The sequence below is a fragment of the Lonchura striata genome, chromosome 1A (genome assembly GCF_050655825.1).
Source record: "Lonchura striata isolate lonStrDom1 chromosome 1A, ASM5065582v1, whole genome shotgun sequence".
NCBI lineage: Eukaryota > Metazoa > Chordata > Aves > Passeriformes > Estrildidae > Lonchura > Lonchura striata.
This window is the reverse complement of record NC_140741.1, coordinates 21,117,007-21,125,906: the sequence shown is the minus strand read 5'-3', so window position 1 is coordinate 21,125,906 and position 8,900 is coordinate 21,117,007. Positions and strand designations below refer to the sequence as shown.

General features: G+C 41.1%; 1 long non-coding RNA gene across 1 annotated transcript; it reads right to left on the bottom strand.

The window, feature by feature from the left end:
* Positions 1-383: 383 nt before the first annotated feature.
* Positions 384-8,692, bottom strand: LOC146763401 (uncharacterized). The gene is made up of 3 exons (XR_014952099.1): positions 8,560-8,692; positions 5,668-6,234; positions 384-1,260 (listed from the first exon to the last, which is right to left on the bottom strand). It is a non-coding gene; the product is annotated as an uncharacterized LOC146763401 (long non-coding RNA).
* Between the last annotated feature and the right edge of the window lie 208 nt (positions 8,693-8,900).

Sequence of the window (8,900 nt, the reverse complement as noted above, 5' to 3'; positions counted from 1 at the left end):
CCTTCCGCAAGGGCCGCAGTGTTTTTAAGCGCTCTTTGCTCCTTGCTGCCGTCAGTGGCGACATCCCGCAGCACCGGCTTTCCTATTAGCGCCATCCATCTGCAGCGATACGGGCCTGCTGTCTGCCAGCTCTTTCGGCCTGCAATTAATTTTGTCTTTGTTTCTCACTTAGGTTTACTGGTGGTTATATTTTTTGGTTTTGTTTTTGTTCTTTTTTGTTTTTTTTCTTTCCTTCTTACATTTCTGCCTTGTGTTAGGTTGCAAATGCAGGATGTGGCCAGGGGTGTGTATTCTATTGCCAGCTGTTAGAGGTGGGGCAGCTTTCTTTATCTCTTCTAGGACCCATCTGTAATAAATTTGACCACACATTTAGATAAATATGATCGAATCAAGGAATTTTATTAATTACACCAAGCAAGGCAAAAGCAAAAACAGCGCTGGGCGACAGGGGAGTCCCCGCTCCACCAACTGCGGCAACCCCAACACATTTCAGTTCATCTTTTATACAGTTCCATAAGCCGTGCTCTGCGCAGGTGCCTTTCAGTTGCTAGGTGGTTGTTTTCTGCCTCCTGGTGGTCCTGTGATAAAGGCTGGGTGGTGTATTCTGCTCCTGGTGGTCCTGTGATGGTGGTCCTGGGTGGTCTTCCTCATGCTTGAGTTCCTGGAACTTGAGGCTTGTTGAGCAATTACACATTAAGCAAGAGCATATTTGCATATGAGTTTCATCTTCATCTTAGAGCCTTAGTTTTCTGGTTTTAACCCTTTGATGAACAAAACATACCTCAGTCTATCACACCATCCTCCCTCTGGGAAATATTTTCTGTTAATGGGCCATTGAGTCTGTTATGAATGAGGTTCTATATGTCCAATTCCATAAACCACAGACTTAAAATTTAGCAGCAGTTTTAATTGAGGTCAGCAATTTTCATTGAGATTAAATAATACAAGCAGATATAATTCAATAGTTACAGAAAAGAAATTTGGCAGTGGTTCGGATAAAGCATAAGCAAAAACCGATTGATTGGGGTACAGGGAAGGGTTCCCACCCTGCCTGCAACAGGATCCAAACATAACTTGTATACTGTATGCTGATACATATTCATCAAAAGTTCCATAAATCCCCTCACATTTTTGATTCTTGAAATCTACGTCACTCTACTGCACAGCGCATTCTCCCATTGTTGCTATGGAGTCTTCTGGTCTCTTCAGGGGTCTTCTTGGAGGAAGGCCAAAGGTCTTCCTCTCTGTTCTCTGGATAACCTGGCAGGTATGTTAAAAATAGGTTAGAAACTATTGTAAAATAGTTGATAGTTGTTAATCATGTACTGTTAGTTTGGTTATGGTAAAAGGGGTTTAAAGGGCTAGTTGTAAGAAATGTGGTACTCAATGTACCATATCACACCTAAGTGAAGTGCACCACCCCCTAAGCCAAACAAGCTGGCCTGGACAGAACTATAATGGGCCAACAAGCACTTTAAACCTTCATGCAAATGAAGGATTCAAAAAGAAACCAATCTAAAGAGACAAAAAAACAGGACAAAAAGGGGGTTTATGACCCATTGAACCCATGCCGCTCCAGCTGGAACATCAGGGACATCACTGCTCAGAAGACCCAGTGCTGGCGCTGCAGCAACCTCGACGGCAACACTCCTGTTCAGCCCGTGGGCCCCCTTGCTTTAGGCCTTTCTTTTTTTTATTACAATAAATGCTGAAATTACTTTTAGTACTGGGAGTGTGGTCCCATTTTTAACAGCTGGCATGCACATTAATCTTGGTGTTATACAAGTAAGCACTATGTTCTAATTAAACCTCATTTATTTCATAGATAAGACCACTATTTTAGACTCCCTGTCTGGAATGGTCCCAACTTTATTCATATTCAAGGTCAATCCTGCTCTGGGAGTTGTCTTTTAACTTCAGTTGATGCCAATTTTGGTTTGGGAGTCAGTTCCTGACTGCCTCCATTCCCAAATCCAAATCCAACTACTGCACCCTGTTTCCCACATGTATTCTTGAAGAAACCCATCTGCTTCATAACACTAATCACATATACTTTTCCAATTATTTTCCCAAATTTTTGATATAATTACAATTTTCTTAGCACAAATCACATCCATTTAGAACAAGTCTTACTGCATGACTGATAAAATTACATCATCCCATTGTGAGATGCTCCACCCGGGAGGAAGAGTCAAGCTCAATAATCTGAGATTTGGGACACCACAGGAAGTCTTTCCCCACTGGATTCCCAGAGGAAGACCAGGCCCATGTACACTACCACTTCAGAGGAAAACTACACCCTTGTACACGATCACTGCATCAACAGATGCTGCTGCATAATAATGCTGCAAGGCCTACAGAATATATTTTGTGATTTGATAATTAGAAATATCCATTAGTGGGTAATTGGATGATTCAAATCATACCATTATGGTGAAAGCTATAAAACCCCCTAAAGAAAAATTGCTTGTATGTGACTAGTTTGACTGGGACACCTTATGCACATAATTAGATATTTATCCTTGCAATGCTACTCAGTCATCGTGAGCCAGTTATTGAAACAAAGGTCAACGGACCAAACAATTTTTGTCTGTTAAAAATGTATTTATTAAGCTGGCTGAGAGAAAGCATTAGAGCCTGTGCTCTATGAAATGCTTCTCTAGAAGCATTGCTGTTCCATATGGATTTCAGTGGGTTTATACAGCATTTTTACCACATTTCCCTCTTTCCTTTTTGGTTAGTATTCAATAAGCAAGCGGTTAGGTGTATATTCCACCAAGCTACTATATTTTTAACCTATTGTTGATGCAAAACCAGCCATTCTTCCTTATCTCTTACCTGCACATATTACATCCAGCTGCTTATCTTCCTGTTTTGCCAGTTTTGCTTACTAAGTTTCCTTCCCATTGTTAGCTATTCTGAAAATAATATCTTTATTTTGTTAAGTTTTAGTCATGTCAATACTTTAATTCACATCTGTTAATTACAAGCTCCTGGTTCCATTGGCAGACCTCCCTGGAGAACCCTTTCCTGGGGTCAGGAGACATGATAAAACTGTAGCAAACTGTGTGGTACTGACATATTCTGTGTGCCTGAGTGACAAACCTAAACAGCAACCAGTTCTTTTCCTATTTTTCACAAGATTCAGTTCACCACTTTCTACAGCAGTGAGTCTGGAAGTGGGTAATAATATGACCAGGGTAGGTTTACTGTTCCTTAGCTTTTCAGCTGGAAGTAACTAAATAATTACTAGCTCAGTGACTATAGCTGTCTAACCTCAGGAGCTGCTTCTGAAGCAGGTCATGAGCTGCCAAACTTCACACTGCATGCTGTATCTCAAACTGGCATCAGATTATACCGAAGAGAGACACATGCTGCTCTTAACACTGGTTTGACTGCAGGCAGCTGCAGGAAGGACTTCAGCCACATCAGCTGAACATGTGGAGAAACTGTACTGATAAAGCACCAGGCTATAAAGAGTGACTCAGGAAGTGCTTGAACAGATTCTCTGCAAAGAATGAGGCCTCAGCTTGTGCTGGTATGTGGGGTTATTCCTCCACATCTGCATTAAAGCACTTGCCTTGGCTGAGCTTCATTAGGCTCCTATCTGCTGATTTCTCCAACCTGTCATTTGTCCCTATTCAGAGGGACAATATGATGTTGCCAAATGAAAAATCATCTGTGCCTTGTGGGCTAACACAATGCTTATCCTTCAAAAACCAATGGCCTATGGAACGGCACAATTTCCATTCTGCAAGAACTGGAAAGCAACCAGCCCACATGCCGACTTCTACCAGTTCACTGGGCAGTCAGGTATCACTCTGGGGTCAACCACCAGGAACCATCTAGGAGACTCCCAGGACAGAATAATATGTGCATAAAGGAGTGGGAAAATATTCATGATTTCAGGGAAATTATTATCATAGTATGTTTATTCTGGAAAATCAATGAATATGCATGTAAAATACAGTATTTAAACAAGAGTTTTTCTTTATTCAGCATGCACAATATTTCAGAGCAGATATCCCCTCATGCATCCAACATTCAATAAAGAATACCTGCTTCATAACATTACATTGGTGCTAAGGGTTTTTTAAAAATTATTATTTTTATCCATTTTTTGGAACAGTGAGTAACATCAATCACTATTTCCGGTTTTGAATCATCTACAAACTTCTGAGCATGCACTTTGCATTTCACATTGTCAAGGTCATTAAGGAAGATGTTGCATTATATGACCTTAGTATTGATGCAAGTGAGTGGTCTCCAGCTTGTCTTTGTGCTGCTGATCCTTTGAACTCAGAAGCTGAAACTGTTTCCAATCTACCTCACTATAAAATTATCCAGTCCATACTGCGCTGGGTAGAAACCTGATCAAGCTCAATGGAAACCTGATCTAGTTAAACATGTGCCTGCTCATTGCACAGATGTTGCACTAGATGACCTTTGAAGATCCCTTTCAACCCAAACTGTATTATAAAGACTAAGGCAAATACGGCTTGAGAACCTAAATCTTTCTATGTCTGCTTTGTAGCCAAGTTCTAGTTCTGTTGAATCTCAAAAGGAAAAAAAGCACAAGATGCTTAAGAGAAAAATGTGTTTTTAAAAGTTAGGCCTACATGTCTCCTGCAATGCTGGGAAACATGCAACGCAGCAGAGCAGGACAGTCCTCTCTGGTGGAGCCACTGCTGTACAGTATTCTGTGGCATGGTTCAATAGCCTCTTTGTTCCTCACATCTTTACAGTATTCTTCCAAGTAAAACAAATCCATCCATCTCTTACTGTACAAACCGAATGTTCTAGAAGGGTACACACTGAGGTTTGCTGAAAGCATTACACTTGCACACATTCCTGTGGGAACAAGCCCTTACAAAGAGCACACACATTGTTAGTGGCAGCACACGTTGTATGCCCATGTTCAGTGATCCCTCATGCTAACATGTGTCTCTGCAACCAAAACCTAGCATTAACTTCTGCCTAAGTTCTACTTAAAGTAACCCACCTTTGCAGTACCTTTCATGATGGTGATATAAAATTTCAATAGCCAAGCCAAATTTTATTTCTATATCTTTTATTTTAAAGAAAGCAAGCAAGCAACGCTGGGTGGCCAAGAAGTCACCGCTCTGCTAATGGCACACACCACTTACAAGTTTGGCAAAGTATATATAATGTTTTTAAGCCTACAAAGCATTTTCCAGTGTGCTTGACTTAGTCTAAATCAGCAAATATCAATAAGCCAGGATCAGCAATTTCATAATCTTTCCAGGTGGTTGTTGGCTTCCTGTCCTTTTTGTGGTTGTCTGGAGGGAGGTCTGCTACAAGTGCATCAAGATTTTTATTGTACATTAGGATTTAGTCGCTTTGCAATATCCCTTATCTTTACCACAGCTTCCTCTATTTTATTCTAAGCATCAGTTGTCTTGCTACTGTCACCCTGATTCTTAAGACTTCCTAAAGCCTTCTGAGTTTACATTCCTTTAGAGAACTTTCCCACACAATTTCTGTAAACAACATATTTTTTACATTCTTTTATGGGAGTGGAGAACACTTAATGTACTAGTGGTTTGTCCAATGTCTTTGGAGAGGTGGCCCATTCACTCTCCAATCCAATGTCACCCTTGGGAAGGTATAAAAGACAGAGTCAGATAATAAACGTCCCTTTTTTACCTTGCAAGCAGCAGGTAGTCCGCTTTCACGTGCCCCACAGCAACATTGCTACCTCATATCTTTACTCTTCTATACTTCTATTTTTTGTTGATTTTGTTTTTTTGTTTGATGCTGTATTTGGCTATTTGGTCAGAAAGTTTCAAAGCTGTTCTTTGTAGTTATCACAGGGAACACATCCACTTTCAACCCTTTCAGCAGATACAAGCATTTGCTGATTCCATTGCCAATTGACATGAATCACAAAAGCATTTTCACAATGGCCCACTCCAATATTGTTACCAGGTCCCAGTCACATTCAGGGATGGGTGCACATTTTCTATTGTGGAAGCACTTCTTATTGCCTTTTACATCCATTTACCAGATTGATTTGGTTTTCCTAATTCATCCTTGCAGAGTTAGACAGTTCCTTCTGAGCCACCTGTGCTTATGTCCACCTCTTGTATGCTTCCTTTTCATGCTTCAGTTCAGTCAAGCTCTCCTTGCATATCCATGCAAACCCTTCTGCCATCCTTTCAGGTTCTCCTGCACAACAGAATAGGCCATTCTTGAGCTTGTAGAAAGTGAATCCTTGTGAGATACAAAAAAAATCCAACCAATCAAAAACAGTCTTTTCTGTTGTTCTCTTTCCAGGATCATATCAAGTGGATTCACCAAAGTAGATCTCTGAACATGCTGAAGCCTTTTGAAATCTAGGACAGCAGTCCTAGCTTTTGTCTTCTTTCCTCCCTTCAAGATCCTGAACTCTATTTTAATGGAGTTCATTTCCAGTGAAAATATTGATTTAAGTGGTGAAGGATGCTGAGATCAGCCTGACCAACAATCCTAAGTAAAATCCATCACAGGGATGTGAAAGATAGATGTTTCCTGACAAAGACTGACACAAGCAAAGATGTGAAAGACAGATGTTTACAGGAGAGAAACAAACAAGTGACAACATCATATTTAAAAATAAAGCTGGCATATCAGTGACTATCAACATGTTGGAATGCATGAAATAGAAGCCTCTCTGGCTTCCTCAGAGAGAGAAAGGAATGCAAGGATTGAATTGGAGCCTTTAGAGAAATTGAGATATATTAAGCCACATAGATGTGAAGTACAAGTGTAAGTTTTGGGTTTAAGTAAGTAGAAATATATCTTAAGTGTCTTAAGAGACTGTGTTAGCTAATAGGAGGCCCTAAAGCCTATTTTAAAGGTCAGTAGTGTTACCTTTCACAAATTAACTTAGCTTCAGACATAACAAAAACATAGCAGAACATTGCTTGCCTTTCTAGATAGAACAGATGCAACTATATGCATAAAGAGGTAAAACTATTTGCATAAATAGATACAATTATATGCGTAGATTTGGGGTAAAAACTGACATTTCTTTTATATATTAGAATTAAGTTTATATTGGTTTAGGAAGAATGTTTTAGAATTGCGCTTTTAGCTGATTGGATGATTTATGAATAAAATCCATGTATTGGGGTGAGAAAAAAAGTGGAAGAAGAAGAAGAAAGTGTGAGAGCTGCTGCTGATGATGCTTTTGCTCAAAACACTGGGACTCTATGCCAGAAACTTTTAGCATGGACTTTAATACTCTGAACTCCTTGCCTTTGAGGCTGATGTATTCATGCAACAAAACAACTTTACTGCAACCAACAACTGCTCTCAGTTCTTTGAAGACCTAAGAGCCACAATATCTGATATCCTTGACAGCAACATATGACTGACATTCAATCACTTTGTGCTGTAAAGGCATAGTTCCACGTTCCAGTAGGGAGGACTTGTGGGAATGTATGTGGAGATTCCTCCCTTGAGTGGGGAGGCCCCTCAGTGTTAATCCTTGAGCCTGAGCAAAAAACTATTTCCCCATGGTCATCACTATGGGTAACACCAATCTACTTGATAATTATTAAGATTTTGTTTCGCAGTTAAAAAGGGAGGGAATCCTTTCTGAACCTTGTGTTTATATGCATATACTTGTGTTACAGCCAAGTTGATTATAAAATCCCCCCCTGTTAGCATAAGCCCTCATAATTTTCTTGATAACCATCACATCTTCATTTGATTGTCATCCTTTCTTCCTCATCATTCTTAGTCTAAAGCTCTTACCAGCTTCAACATCCTGTTGATAAGGATGCCCCCCCACCTTAGGCCACTGTATCCCAGCTCTTCCAAGCAACATTCAGGCCTCAAAGAGCAAACCATGTTCATAGAAACCAAAACCCCATCATAGCTGACTAGCAGGGCTGAGGATACACAAGATTGGCTCTTATTCCTCTTCACCACTACTCCAGAGCAGTATGTATCATATTTGATGCTATCCAAGTCTCTCCAGTAATTAGAAAAATAGAAAATTAGAGAGGATTTGATGCCCACATGAAAAATCAGCAGGTATCAGAAAGCCAGAGAGGCTTCTGCAGGCTTTCCATGATAAATCAGAGTCCCTGAAAAGCAGCAAAGTTGCCCCAGACAAGAGGTCAGCAGACAGGCCCATTCCCTACATCAGAGGGATCAGCATTAAGGGAGCTGCCTTTCTTCTGGTGCTCCTGTAGGGCTCAGGCAGTTCCCTTGGCAGAGCTCTTATCCTCTTGTCTCCAACCACAGCACTGAGCATATTTTGTACTTACAAATGTGCAGGCAGAGCATAAGCCTTCCTACTAGAGGCAGGAGCATCAAGTTTCCAGCTTTCACCATCCTGAGAGTTTTTTACATCCCAGACTGACAGACAGAGTCAGCCTGCCCCTCCTTTAGTGCATAACTCTATGGTTTCTTGAAGCTGTAGGGCCTCAGGGAGGATCCAGTTTCTTTCACAACCCCTGTTGATGCATAGCTGCCTCCTGCAGCTCCTTTGCCCATTGAAACATTTCGAAAGGTATGTCTCTCCTTCTCCTCCACACCAGCACCCACCTTCTGAAGATCTCTCAGGGTTGAGACCTCCAACGTTGCAGGGAAGATTTTTCTAAGAGCTGCTGAGGACAACAGCTTGTAGCACACCCCCACCACTGCTGAGGAAGTGTGTGCTGCTATGAGATAAGGCAGCAGCCCTTCCCACACCAAATGCCCCAAAAGGCCTGTGTGTTTTAGACCCAGTTCTCAGATAGCCCTCAGGCTGAGTGGGGGACCAGACCCTCCCTAACCAGTGCCAGCTGGAACAAAACCTCCAAGGATCCCTTTAATCAAGGAACTGACAGTTCTGCTAGCCCTGCTAGCCTTGCTTTCTGTCTGTTCCCTACAGTATTAGGCAACCT